Source organism: Triturus cristatus, chromosome 4_2 (assembly GCF_964204655.1).
Source record: "Triturus cristatus chromosome 4_2, aTriCri1.1, whole genome shotgun sequence".
Taxonomy (NCBI): Eukaryota; Metazoa; Chordata; class Amphibia; order Caudata; family Salamandridae; genus Triturus; species Triturus cristatus.
Genome location: NC_140586.1, coordinates 484,800,653 through 484,814,704, shown reverse-complemented (window position 1 = coordinate 484,814,704; position 14,052 = coordinate 484,800,653).

Sequence of the window (14,052 nt, the reverse complement as noted above, 5' to 3'; positions counted from 1 at the left end):
GCAAGAAGATGTACTCTGCAGGAGGAAGAGAGGCTCTACTGCAGGGTGAACCGTGCGCAGCTTGTTCTAAAACCCACGGCATAGGAAATATGCAGTAAGTATGTTTTAAAAATGACTTAACAGGTTTCTCTTTGCTACAGAGTACATGCAGTTCTTTTAGTTTATTGACTCGTTCAAGTAAGTGAATTGTGTAGCTGTGGTGCACCAGACTCCTGGACTGCTCACTTCACTGGTGTTACATTTTGAAATAATACAGCCTGCTGTGACCGCTGTGTGTATCTCCCAGCCTCTACTGAGACTTGCTCAGCACCACGCTGTCATGACACTGCTAACTGCGCCAGCAGGAGTCTGCTGACTCTAATTAATGTATGCTATAGGCCCCGAGGCAGCTGGGCTCTTTGTTAGGGCCTCTCACACCCTGTTAGGTGGTTCTGCAGAATAAACTCAAGTCCTTGCTCCTTTTAGTGTTAATTCTTAGTGGAGCCATGTGACCTGCTTTCTAGCTGTCCGCTTTTTTTTTTCCTACTGGTGACATCTGAGGCTAATATTAGTAGTTACAAGTCTTACTTTCCTGCTTACAGCATTCGCTTATGAATCAGGTGGCCCCTGCAGTGACAGCTTTACCGACTTAGTTCACCACACCCCAAGTGAAAAACCTTTTCCCATCACATTAATTTTTTGCATGGCCTCGTCTTGGACAACAAACATCACCTGGTAAAAGTGATTTATTTTATTCTCCTTGTTTTACCATGCTCCTTTTCTTTTCTTTTTGTCTAATTGGCATTGCTTCTGCCTTTTTAATTCTTATTTGTCAATACATTATGCCAACCAAAATTCACAAGTTTATTATATGATCAGCATTGTACAAGAGAAGCAATAAAATAGCAATAGAATAAAACACATACTTCCTATCACTTTTATGAAATATTTAAGTAAACAAGACTCTGTGTCAAGAACAGAAGTATGGGCATGGTCTTCAATGCTATGTCATGTGAAGTGATGCTCGTCCTCCTTCAAATCTGCCAAGATTTCAGATTGCTATGTACGATATTTTGATAATTTCATTGTAATTATGACTCAGCCACCTCATGAATTTGCAGCAGTTATAAGATCTTAGAGTTTCTCATTGTTCAAATGGGTCAGATTTTGGATATTTATGTTTCCTTCATCTTTTATTGGTTGATTTTGCTGGCGAGAAAAGTGTCACTCATAGTGGTTCTAATGGCACTCATAATTACACAGAAATTATAAAAATGGAACACATAGCAATCTAAAACCTTGGTAGCTATGCTCTTGGGTAATTTCCACGTTTCCTGCCTCGTGCTTCAGCTGCTCAGTGTTTCTCCCACAGGGACACCGGAGCAGTAAACCCCGAGCCCTGCAGCGCACAAGGAACTTCACTTCCATTACAGTCCATTAAAGGAGCAAGTTGGTCAGAGCACGAGCCCGAAGCATTTCCACACGCGGGGGGCGGGAGCCTGCGAGTGGAATGTGAATAGGAAAGCACTGTGCCACAGTGGGATGAATGCTGTGTGCATCGTCGAAGGAAAACTATTTTTCACATGCATCAGTGCTTAGTTTGTCAAATAATGAGTACCGGTGCCCAAAGCTCTGCTCGGAAGCCCTTTTAAATAAATGTCGGTGGGTCGAATACCAGGGCTCTCTAGAATTGAAACCACCCCAAGCCTCTTTAATCCAGTACCTGACACCATTGGCTCGTTTATTCCTCTTGCTGGTTCCTGCTGTCTCCCTTTGTGACAGTACTTAAGTCTTTCTCATCCTCCTTCTTTCCCCTTTGTGTATTTAGTTTGAGCATTCAAGACCTCTTGTATATACTTTAGCATATACTTATCATATACTTATATGTGTATGTACTATGTGGGCTCTGGAGAGCAGCCCTAGGACTTGTCTGCTTTCGCTTAAGGACTTTTTTTTTCTGTTCAACTGCCTCTATTTGACTTGATAGAAAACGACCAGCAGAGGTCAGTAAAATACCAGAATCACTTTAGCATGCTCTAGCTTCCAGTGCATAGAAATTGTCTTCCAGGAGCACCCGTAGACAAATTTGTTTTTTCAAATCATGTATTTTCAGTGATATGACCACAGAAGGCCCTGATTTTATATTCAAAACAGAGCTTTCGACTATACCATTTCCCGCTGAAAGACAATATTTCTCTTCATGTGTTCCCATACCTGGCGTATCACGCAGTTTGGTGCTTACTCTCCCTCCATTTTAAAGAACAGTAGATGTTTAGCACCCAGTCTAATGTGCTGCATAGCTAAATACATATAGGTTCCCAAAGGCTTGTTTCTACAACTATGGCTTCCAGTCTTGCTTCAGTTGATCCTTTGGCTATTGAGGAGGAAGAAGAGATGGTGGAGCGCAGCTGAAAGAGGAAGGAAAGTATTGTCTGGGCCTTCTTCACCGTTCCAGAGGGCGAAAAAAAGGTTAACGCCCGAAAAGTTACCTGTACAATTTGCCAGAGAGTGCTGTCAAGAGGGTCGGACAAAAAATATTCATGCGGTACCAGCAGCATGAAAAAACATCTGGAGACTCTATACCCAGTTCACCTGGCAAGAGAGAAGAGGAGGAGAGAATTAACCCCTTCAGTGCCACGCCCTTTCCCCCTCCTGTGCCGGGCGTTGCATTAGTGGGTGGGGTTCATGACGAGATAGTCTCGTCATGGGCACAGCGCAACCGTGCTCCATGACGAGACTATCTCGTCATGGGCACAGAAGAGGTTAAATGCAGCTGCCGAACAAGACCCAAATGCTCCATCTACTTCAGCACAGCTTCCACCTGCTCCAAGGCCCCACATTCTGCCTGACTTTTTAAATGCTGCAGTCAGTTGCATAAAGTGCGACACCAAACTATGCATTGTGGAGCAGTGTGTGGATGTTATCTCTGCTGCTCTAAAAGCACATAAATGTTATTTATTTTTTTTATAATGTGCTTTTGTTTTTTTTGGAGGGATCGTTTTTGGATCCTCATTTCTGTCTTATTTTTAAAATAAAAAACACACAAAAAAAGTAAAAAATATATATTTTTTTAAATAATTGTTTTGAAAAAAAACGGTTCATACGGAACCACATCTACTGGTTAAAAAAAGAAAAATTACTTAAGTGATTGTATGAGAGTATGAACACTGTGGGTGATTGGAGCTTTGCAAGTCTACTATATGGTTATTTTATGAATGTTTGGGTAGTGGTAACGTGATGGTTAGTGCCTGGGTTATTGCATGAGTACATGGGTTGTGACTGGATGATTAGAGTACTGCAAGGAGAGTGCATAGTGAATTTAGAAGTGTTTGGATATTGGCGCAGTGATTGGATTAGTACATGGTACTGGCTGGGTGATTGGAGGAGTGCACAGTGAGTGACAGGGTGATTGCTGGACTGCATGGGTACTACCTGGGGAATTGAAGGAGCGAATGAGAAGTGTGTAGGTGGTTAGAGTTCTGCATGTGTTAGTGCCTGAGTAATTACATGAGTACTGACTGTATGATTAGAGTACTGCAAGGGTAGTGCATGATGAATTTCTAAGTGCTTGGGTATTGGGTAATGGAGGAGTGCATGGATAGTGACAGGGGGATTGCTGGACTGCATGGGTACTACATAGGTAATTGAAGGTGTAAATTAACAGTGTCTAGGTGGTTAGAGGACTGCATGGGTAGTGCACAGGGGATTGCAGCAGTGCATGTGTTAGTGACTGGGTCATTGCATGAGGACATGAGTGCTGACACGATGATTAGAGCACTGCAAGGAGAGTGCCTGAGTGAATTTATAAGTGCTTGGGTATTGGCGGAGTGATTGGATAAGTACATGGGTACTGACTAGATGATGAGAATACTGCAAGGAGAGTGCATGGTGAATTTATAAGTGCTTAGGTTTTGGCCGAGTGATTGGATAAGTAGATGGTGCTGGCTGGATGATTGAATGGGGGAGTGCATGGGTAGTGACAAGGAGATGGCTGGACTGCATGAGTAGTGCTCAGGGGATTGTACCAGTGCATGTGTTAGTGCTTTGGTCATTGCATGAGTACATGGGTAGTGCCTAGATGATTAGAGTGCTGCAAGGAAAGTGCATGGTGATTTTATAACTGCTTGAGTTTTGGCGGAGTGATTGGATAAGTACATGATGCTGGATGGGTGATTGGAGGAGTGCATGGGTAGTGAGAGAGGGATTGCTGGAGTGCATCGGTACTACCTGGGTAATTGGAGGAGTGAATCAGTAGTGTGTAGGTGGTTAGAGGTCTGCATGGGTAGTGCTCAGGGGATTGTAGCAGTGCATGAGTTAGTGCCTGGGTCATTGCATGAATACATTGGTAGTGACTATATAATTAGAGTACTGCAAGGAGAGTGCATGGTGATTTTATAATTGCTTGGGTTTTAGTGGAGTGTTTGGATAAGTATATGCTGCTGGCTATGTGATTGGAGGAGTGCATGGGTACTGACAGGGCGATGGCTGGACTGCATGGATAGTGCACAGGGGATTGTATCAGTGCATGAGTTAGTGTCTGGGTCATTGCATGAGTACATGAGTAGTGACTGGATTAATAGAGTGCTACAAGGAGAGTGCATGGTGATTTTATATGTGCTTGGGTTTTGGCAGTGTGATTAGATAAGTACATGATGGTGGTTGGGGGATTGGATGAGTGCATGGGTACCACCTGAGTAATTGCAGGAGTGAATCAGTACTGTGTAGGTGGTTAGAGGTCTGCATGGGTAGTGCAAAAAGTGCACAGGGGATTGTAGCACTGCATGTGTTAGTGCCTGGGTCATTGCATAAGTACATGGGTACTGACTGGATGATGAGAGTACTGCAAGGAGAGTGCATGGTGAATTTATAAGTGCTTGGGTTTTGGCGTAGTGATTGGATAAGTACATAGGGCTGGCTGGGTCATTGGAAGACTGCATGGGCAGTACACAGGTGATTGTACCACTGCATGTGTTACTGCCTGGGTCATTGCATGAGTGCATGGGTAGTGCTTGGATACTAACTGGGTGATTGCAGAATATGGAATCAGTCAATCATTACTCATGTAGTTTAAGAATCACATATTCACTACCTTTGCACTTCGGCCAGGCACCTCTCAATAGTTCACTAAGCATTCATACAACTGTATAAATAGAATCTGAACACATAGATGAGTCATTACATACTATCTAGTTAAGTAGATATGTACAACATGCCTGCAAGGGTAATATGTGGTGGACTACTTTTGAGCTACATCTTGACCATTCAATCTACAAATATGCGACATCATTAAACTATACCTCTCAACTGACTTAAGAAAGAAGGCTACTTAACAACACCAACACCTTTTTATGAGCATTTATAAAACCACACTTTTATTGTACATCTTCACCTTTGTATCTAAAATTATGTGGCATCTTTCAACTATACCTTTGCTCAGACTACAAAAAGAAGCCTAATTAACTGCACCTTATTTCACCATTCTATCTTAAAATATATGGTATCATTTAACTTTACCTTTTGTACAAACTAATAAAAGAAACCTAATTATTAACACCTTATATGATCATCTTTCAAACAGCACAGTTGTGCTGCCTCTTAACCAAAGTATCTATAATTGTGCAGTATCATTCAACTATACCTTTGTAGAGAGAACAAGAAATGAAGCCTAATAAACTACACCTTATATGAACGTCTTTCAAACTGCACATTTGTACTGCATCTTCAACCAACTATCTAAAAATATGCCGCATCATTCAACGATACCTTTGTACAGACTTTAAAAGCAAGCTTAATTAATAACATCAGTAATCATCTTAAAAAATACACATATTACTGTACAGACTCTTTTTTAAACATTTAAGTACAATAAAACAAACTCCAATATACATCTCTATATTTAATCATATATTTCAAACAACACAGTATTAGAATAATGTCAATTTGTTTAAAAATAAACCTCACAAATGTATAACTCACCTTGCAAATACATGTGTTGAATGAGAAATCTCACAATCTCTGACAGGATTTTCTTTTACTCACAATCAATATAATGCACCAGACTCAGCAAGGTAAAACCATTAATGGCAAGGTTTCCCTCTCTTTCTCCATACAAATACGCATAAGCAACAAATAACATTGCTTCCCAGAGTTTTTCAAATTGTAAAACACATTTCCATTGGTTAACTGACTTCTTCACCCCTTCTGCTTAATGCCAGTTTCCATAGCAACAGGTCATGGAACATTCAACTTAACTGACAGGTCACAAGTTCACCATATTTTCAAGTTCACCACACAGTGTTGCAAATGGAAACAACAGGTGTGGTTGGCTTTGCAAAACATTACCTTATCCTTTCTGCTATACCTTTCAAACATGTTTTACTAACCAATTAGAAACTTGTTTTTTAAACAAATTAAAATGCACCCTATTTTTGAATGTACAGTGTTCTTAAACAGCCAATCAAATCTCTACTTTCTTAAAAACAGCATCTTCTCCACCATTTTAGATATCTCTCATTCTACCAACTGACTACCTCAGCTACAGACATCTTTTGATTACCTATAGACATCCCTTCAAGATGCTTTCTGTGTGGATTGTTGGGCACAGCTATGTATTCTGGTGCAAAAGGTATGCTGAACACAGAGGTATTGACAAAGAGCTAGCATTGCAAAATGTAGATATTAAATGGATTGGACAGAGGATTAAAGTGGCACCAATTGATACCTTTTGGTTAAAACCTTTTTGCATTTCCAAGCCCCTGACCTCATGCTTGTGCACTGTGGTGGCAATGACCTATGCACATTGACTGGGGTAGGTCTGGAATTGCTAATGAAGGACACCTTTGCAGAATTGATGTTGCTTTCCCCCAAACTGCCTTTGTATTCTCTAATGCCAAAGACAGAAATGGAAGTGGTCCAATCAATTTTGTCCTCAGATTGAGAAAGCTAGAAAAAATGTCAATAAAGCTGTTTCTGCTCATCTCGGAAACCATAGGATGGGCTCCATCTATAACAACAATCTACATTTCTATATGGATGGCATCTACAGAAGTGATGGAGTACACTTCACTGATCAAAGGGACAGAGTGTTTCTCAACCACCTGAAGCTCTGCATCCGCACTTACATGTAGCTACAACAATCTCCCAATGAAAACCAGGGCTCTTTTTAGAGCCACCCAATTACTCAACATATAACCTAGTTTTATATTAAAAAAAATCTTAATTATTTTTGCTTGGGGTCGCGTGCCCTGCGTGACTAAAGGAGCCGCGCACCCATCGCATTCACACCAGGGGGCCACGCTGAGAGCCGCGCACCCATTGTGTTTACACCAGGAGCTGCGCTAGGGTCGCGACTCCAAACTTTGGCAAAAAAAAGTCTACTTTCATTAATTTATATTCACCCCTGAGATGTCATCAGTGATGTCATCAGTGATGTCACTGACCATGTCATGAGTGATGTAATATGTGACGTCATCAGCAGTGCATTGCGGGGGCGCGAGTTATAGTTAGCTGAACTAACTATAACAGTGCAATTTCTAGGGTTTTGTACGAGGGAAATGTCCAGCTAACTGTAAACACCCCTGAAACCTATGGTTTTTTCAGTGAATTTCTAAGGTTTTTTAAATGCCAATTCCTAACTATAACGCCCCTGAAACCTTTGGTTTTTCAGTGACTTTCAAAGGTTTTTTAAATGCCAATTCCTAACTATAACGTGCATGAAACCTATGGTTTTTTCAGTGAATTTCAAAGGTTTTTTAAATACTAATTCCTATCTATAACTTATCTCTAAAGATATCATGTTTAATGATTTTGATTGAATTTGTATATTTTTCAAATTCAGTGTGTCAATTTCATTAATTACATTTTTTTAAAAATACTTTTTAATCACCATTTTTTAAACTTATTTTTTCAATTAATTATTTTAAAAATTAAAAAATATTATTTGAACTTAATGGGTTTTTCAAACATATTTTTTTATATTTTTCAAAATATTTTTTTAACTATATGTGCAAAACTTTATTTTATATATTTTTTTCAATGTTTTTAGATCCGCGCACCCTAAGCGCACCGTTCCCGATCCCTATGCGTTAGCATCCGCGCATGGTATGCGTTGGGTACGTGTTTAGTGCGCGATCGCAATGCGACCGGTACGCGACTCCCAGCGTATACGCGACACGTTCGATGTACGTAACACGACGTTTACGCGCTTCCGTGATGCGTCATCTGCGTCTATGACGCGGTAGGTGCGCGGATCCCGCGAAATATTTAACATTTAAAAAAACATATATATATGTATTTCATGTGAATAGTAATTGAAGACAAACTCTAAACTAGTCTTAAAAATAATATATTTTTACATCTAATCCTATAATGTTTTTTTTATTCAATTTCGTGGATGCGCGCTGGGTGCGTGCTGCGTAAGCGCAGGGTGCGCGGATCTCATGTTATCTGCAAAAAAAAGAGATTTGATTGGTTCATTACACTTCCTCTTCTAACTATTGAAAGACCCCACCCATTTCAATCATTCTTCTTTGACCTTCTTCAGAGCACCATCTCTTTGCAGAGAAGAAGATTTTTTAGACTAAGTTTACACTTAGCTCTAACTTTTTTCAACCAAAAATGGCTTCAGGGCAGCAGGCATCACCTGCATCACCTCATACTTCTGAGGATGAATTTTTGGCGGAGGCACCACCCAAAGAACGTTTTTCTTCAGTGGTGTGGAAATTTTTTACTTTTCCCGAGGGGAAGAATAAGACCAATGCCACCTTGGTCACGTGCAAGATTTGCAAAAGAGTGCTGTCATGAGGGGATCCTAACAAGAAATACTCGTGCGGCACGGCAAGTATAATGAAGCACCTGAGGAGCCTTCATCCAAACAATCTTGCACGACAAGAGTGCAAACGGATGAGAAACACTCCTGCTCCTGCGCCATCCACCTCATCGCAGCCGAGCACATCAAGAGTGCATCCATCAGCCCAAACCTTGGACATCCGTCCTCAATTTCAATATTTAAAAGTGCTCGGCACTAAGTGCAATAAGACTTTGTGCTATGGTGAGCAGTCGATCGATCTGATCTGCCGCCGGCAAGAAAGTCACATTTGCTAGTTTTTTTTTTATTATTGTTTCCTGAAGTTCATTGTTTGGTTTTGTTTTTTGTTTCGTTTTTTGCAGAAAATCCCCCAAAAATTAAAAATCGTTCAGAAAACCCAAAAAAAATTATAAAAGAAGAAAAAAAAAAGTTCTTGTAAGAACTAACTTTCCTGGTTTAAAAAAAGAGCTAAATTTCTTTGTTAGTGTTAGTTTAGATGAATATATGTGTAGTACGTAATTGACTGAATGAATGCATTAGTAGCGTATGGTGAATGTATAAGTGCAGAAGTATGAGGAAGTGCTGCAGCATCACACAGTAACCTCTTTAACTGCAGTGTGCTGTAGTACTTTCGAAGCACAGGGATGCAACATATGTACATAAATATGTTGCAAATCTATGCTTCTGTCTGCACGGCTGCTTAAACTGCAGCCATGTGGTGACACAGGCACCCTTGCACCATAGTGCAAGGATATCTGTGTCATATGCTGTTAGTTTTTCTGCAGGAAGACACACCTTCCTGCACAAAAACAATGAGAAAATGCATTTTTCTCCTTCAATGTATGCAGGACATTTCAGCATGCATTGAAGATATAAAAATGAAAACAATTCTCCTTGTTATGCTTTCCTACACCAATTTTAGAATGGTGCACCATTCACACACATATCGAGATTTAGGATTTCTGATAAATCTAGACGTGTCTTGTTCTATGAGTATTCAGTGCAATCATGCACAACAACACTTATAGAACACCCTTTCAAAACAAAGTGGTCTGCGTGATGAGGTTGTATTTACATGGAGTATAAAAAGTGCACAGAGTGCCTTTTCCTCTCTTTGTAAATATGAAAGAGTATCTTACACAATAACTATGTTACAAAAAGTGACATATTTCCATTTTTAAAATTCCTTGTGAATGATAAAAGGTAAGCACAGAGTTTTGTCTGCAAAGATGTTCAAAGAAGAATGATTGAAATAATTGTGGTCCTTCAATAGCTAAAATAGGAAATATTATGAACCCCTCAAATCTCTTTTTTTGCAGGTCACATGATATCTGATTATGGCCAGATTTCAAAACTACATAGGTATAAACAGAGTGTTTTTAGAAACATGTTTCCACTTTGTAGCTTCTTGCAGACCTCCTCATTCAGCATATTGAGACTTAGTTAAACTTACATTCACAGTAATAGGAATAAAAAATCGTACACGGAGGAGGAGCCTAGCGCGCAACCAAGATGGCCGCGTAGGCTTGTGGCTCCCGAGGGCCTCCGCAACCTCCCACGTCTATCCTGTCATAATCCTGGTTTTCTCGATGGGCTTCTGTTTATGATCTTGCGCTAAGGTGCCACTCGTTTTTTAAATCGAAATTGGACTCCCGGAACCGGTTTTGTGGCGATCTGAAGTTTGCGGCCTTCTTCGGCCTTGGTCCCGAACTCGAGTTGGTGAAGTGTCCGGGCGCGAAGTGAACAACAGCGGCATGCCAGGTTGGGCCAGTCCCGGACCCCGTGCTTTCACTTTCGGTTTCGTGTTGATCTGCGGAAACAAACATCGGGACATTGGGTGAGCAGCGCCGAGGACGGAGTGCATAGCCTGATTCTTGAACTGTAAACGGGCCTATTTCCGTTGGTGGCCCTGGTCTCCTGGCCTTCCTCCGGGTGCTGGAGGGTGCTGACCTTGGTGGTCGCCGACGATGACGACTAGAGTGGACGGCGATAAGCTGAAACCCAAGTCTACCCGGAGGGGAGCCTATTCCCAGGCCAACACTATGGACCGCTATGCGCAGCCAAAGGGATCCCCTAGTGGATCACGTAAATCGCCTGAGCCGCCCAAGGAGGCCTCGGGCGCATCATCCGAATTGACTCTGCTGGATGTCATGGGGGCCATTGAGGAGATGAAGGCGACTGTGAAACAGCAATTTGATACCTTGGCTAATAAATTGGACTCGGTGTTGATTGATGTCACTTTGGTCAGAGCAGACCTGTCCAAAACTAATGACCGGGTCGACTCATTGACTCAAGCGGCGTCGAGCCTAACGGTAGATGTGGCCGCTTTGCAGACGACGGTGCGGAGGTTGCAGCTCGCCAGTGACCTGACTGATCGTCGCCTTGAGGACACCGAAAGCAGGGCCAGGCGAAATAACGTCCGTATTATCGGGGTGCCCGAACGATCGGAGGAGTCTGCTGTGGATCTTTTTGTGGAGGATCTAGTGGTGACTCATCTAGCACCCAAAGGGCTGAGCAAGTTCTTCGCCGTGGAACGGGCCCACAGGATTCCAGGGGGTGCACCGAAGGTGGGTGCCCCCCCACGGCCTATCATTGCCCGACTTTTTAATTTTCGGGATAGAGACGCTATCCTTCAGGCATCGAGGGTGACTGGGCCAGTAAAATTTGAAATTCTAATGTTAGCTTTTACCCAGACTTCACGCAAGCGGTTCAAAAGGAACGGATGGGATTCTCGGCCATCAAAAGGCGCTTGAGAGACATGGAGTTGAAGTATGCGATGCTATTCCCGGCTAAGCTGCGGGTCGAGTTAGATGGTCGCTCACACTTCTTCGACCGGCCGGAGGCGGTGGGAGAATGGCTGGACGCCCTACCCAGGAGTCGAGGTCGGGAAGGTCGGATGGCGGAGAGCGGAGAGGGTTTGACGGCGTAGGAATGGAACTGTGATCCTGTCGATGGACTGGACTGGTAACGTTTTGCACCTGTGGCTGCACTGGACTCCAGTTTGTAACTCTTTGCCCCGTGGTATTTGGAGGTTGCGGGGGGCTAGCTGGGGCCCTTTCCTCCTTCAGGGTTTTTTTTCTTTTCCCCCTCTTTTTGTCCTTTCTGTAGTGAGTTTCATATTGGGGCGACAGGCACACTGCATGTTGGGGGGGCTGTTCGGGCTCACGCAGGGGTGCAGGGTGGGGGGAGTTCTGTTGGGGTTGATGGGGTGGGGTTGGGGTTTGTTTGATTGTTTCACAAGGCGGGGTAATGTTTTTTATTGTGCTATTATGATTGTGCTCTCCGGGAGGGGGATAGTTTGTGCTGGGAGGGATGGGGGGTAAGGGGTTGAGACTTCTTTCATGGAATGTGAACGGACTGGGGGACAGGATAAAGCGGGGGGTAGTCCTGCAGTTCTTGAAACGTATCTCGCCTGACATCGTGTTTCTGCAGGAAACACACCTCATAGGGAACTCTTTCCATGCCATGAACAGACGTGGGTATCGCCTTCTGGCCCATTCTGGTTTCACCTCTGGCTCGAGGGGAGTGGGCATTTTAGTCAGGACCTCTCTCCCGTTGGTGGTGGATGAGGTGCTCCATGACGACAGAGGGCGGTACACTGCGCTGGTGGGGAGGTGGGAGGGTAAGCTGATTTCGCTGGTTACGGTTTACATGCCGCCGGGCCTGCAGACGGCCACCTTTGCTGATTTGGGGCGCCTGCTACTTGGGCTTCCGGGGAGGGTTTTGGTCTTGGGGGGGGATTTTAACGCGGTGGTTTCCGGAGTTGAGGATCGACACCCCCCTAGGGACCTCCCTCGGGCCCAGAACTGGCTGGGGGGCTTTCTGGATACCCTGGGACTGATAGACTGCTGGCGGTTGAAACACCCTGAACAGGCGCAATATACCTTCCACTCTGGGGCCCACGGTAGTCTTTCGAGGCTTGACTATATGCTAGTGCCTGCGGCCCAAGCTGGGATGATCGGGGAAGTGCGACACTTGGCACGCGGTATATCTGATCACTCCCCTCTTTTGCTACACCTAGATATTGCCTTGGGGGCGGAGGGGAGGGTGGCACCGGTCAACCCCTGGTACCTACGGAACCCCACGATCCGTGCAGACCTGGTTAAGTCCCTGGAACACTATTTTAATGACAACGTGGGGTCGGTGTCTTCCGCCATCTCCCTTTGGGAGGCCTTCAAGACGGTGCTCCGGGGCCAGGCTCTGTCTCTCATTTCCCATACCAAAAAATGCGCGGCGCAGGAGGTTGTTCGGCTAGAAAATGAGATCACCGAGTTGGAGATTGATTTGGAGCAAGGTGTTACGGATGACAGACTGCATGTGTTGGCGCTTAAACAGGCCGACTACAAGGCGCTGGTTACCGAATCTGCTAGGAGTATGAGCAGGGAGCAACAGGGGCGTTTGTACGATATGGGTGATAAGGCCGGGAAGTTGATTGCCTGGTTGGATAAGAGGGAGAGAGCGAGTCGAGTGGTGCCGGATGTTGAGAGGGTGGATGGTGTGCGGGTGACGGACCCCGGTGATATTGTTGATTGCTTTGCGGAGTATTTTAACGGGGTTTACTCTCCGGTCTCAGAGCGATCAGAGGAAGACTCTCGACTACTGCTTCGAGACATTGCTCTGCCATCTCTATCTGATGAGGATAAATTATTGATGGATGCGGCCCCGTCGCCGGATGAGATTGCTTTGGCCATTCGCTCTATTGCCTCTGGTAAGGCCATGGGTCCTAATGGCCTTCCCATCGAATTATATAAGTTGCGCCCAGATAAGATTGCGCCGTATCTCCGGGACATGTTCCTTGAGGCTCTGGCGGCGGGTTCCCTCCCCCCTGACCAACGTCTTGCTACTATTGTTGTTATCCATAAGGAAGGGAAGCCGCGGGATCGGTGTACTTCTTACAGGCCTATCTCTTTGTTAAACGCGGAGCCCAAAATCCTTGCCAAGGTACTGGCCAATCGCCTGATCCGGGTTGTGGGCGACCTGATTCATCAAGATCAATCCGGTTTTATACCCCATCGCAATACCACTTTGAACCTGCGGCGACTGCATGGCGTCCTCGCTAGAGCGCCATTCATCCGTGAGCCGGCCATTTTGGCGTCCCTTGACGCTACCATGGCGTTTGACACCTTGGAATGGCCGTATATTTGGGCAGCATTGGCGAAGTTTGGGTTTGGCCCGGGGTTTATCGGTTGGGTGAAATTGCATTATGATAACCCACTGGCACAGGTGGTGGTCAACGGCCGGGTGTCGGCTCCCTTTGTTTTGGGTAG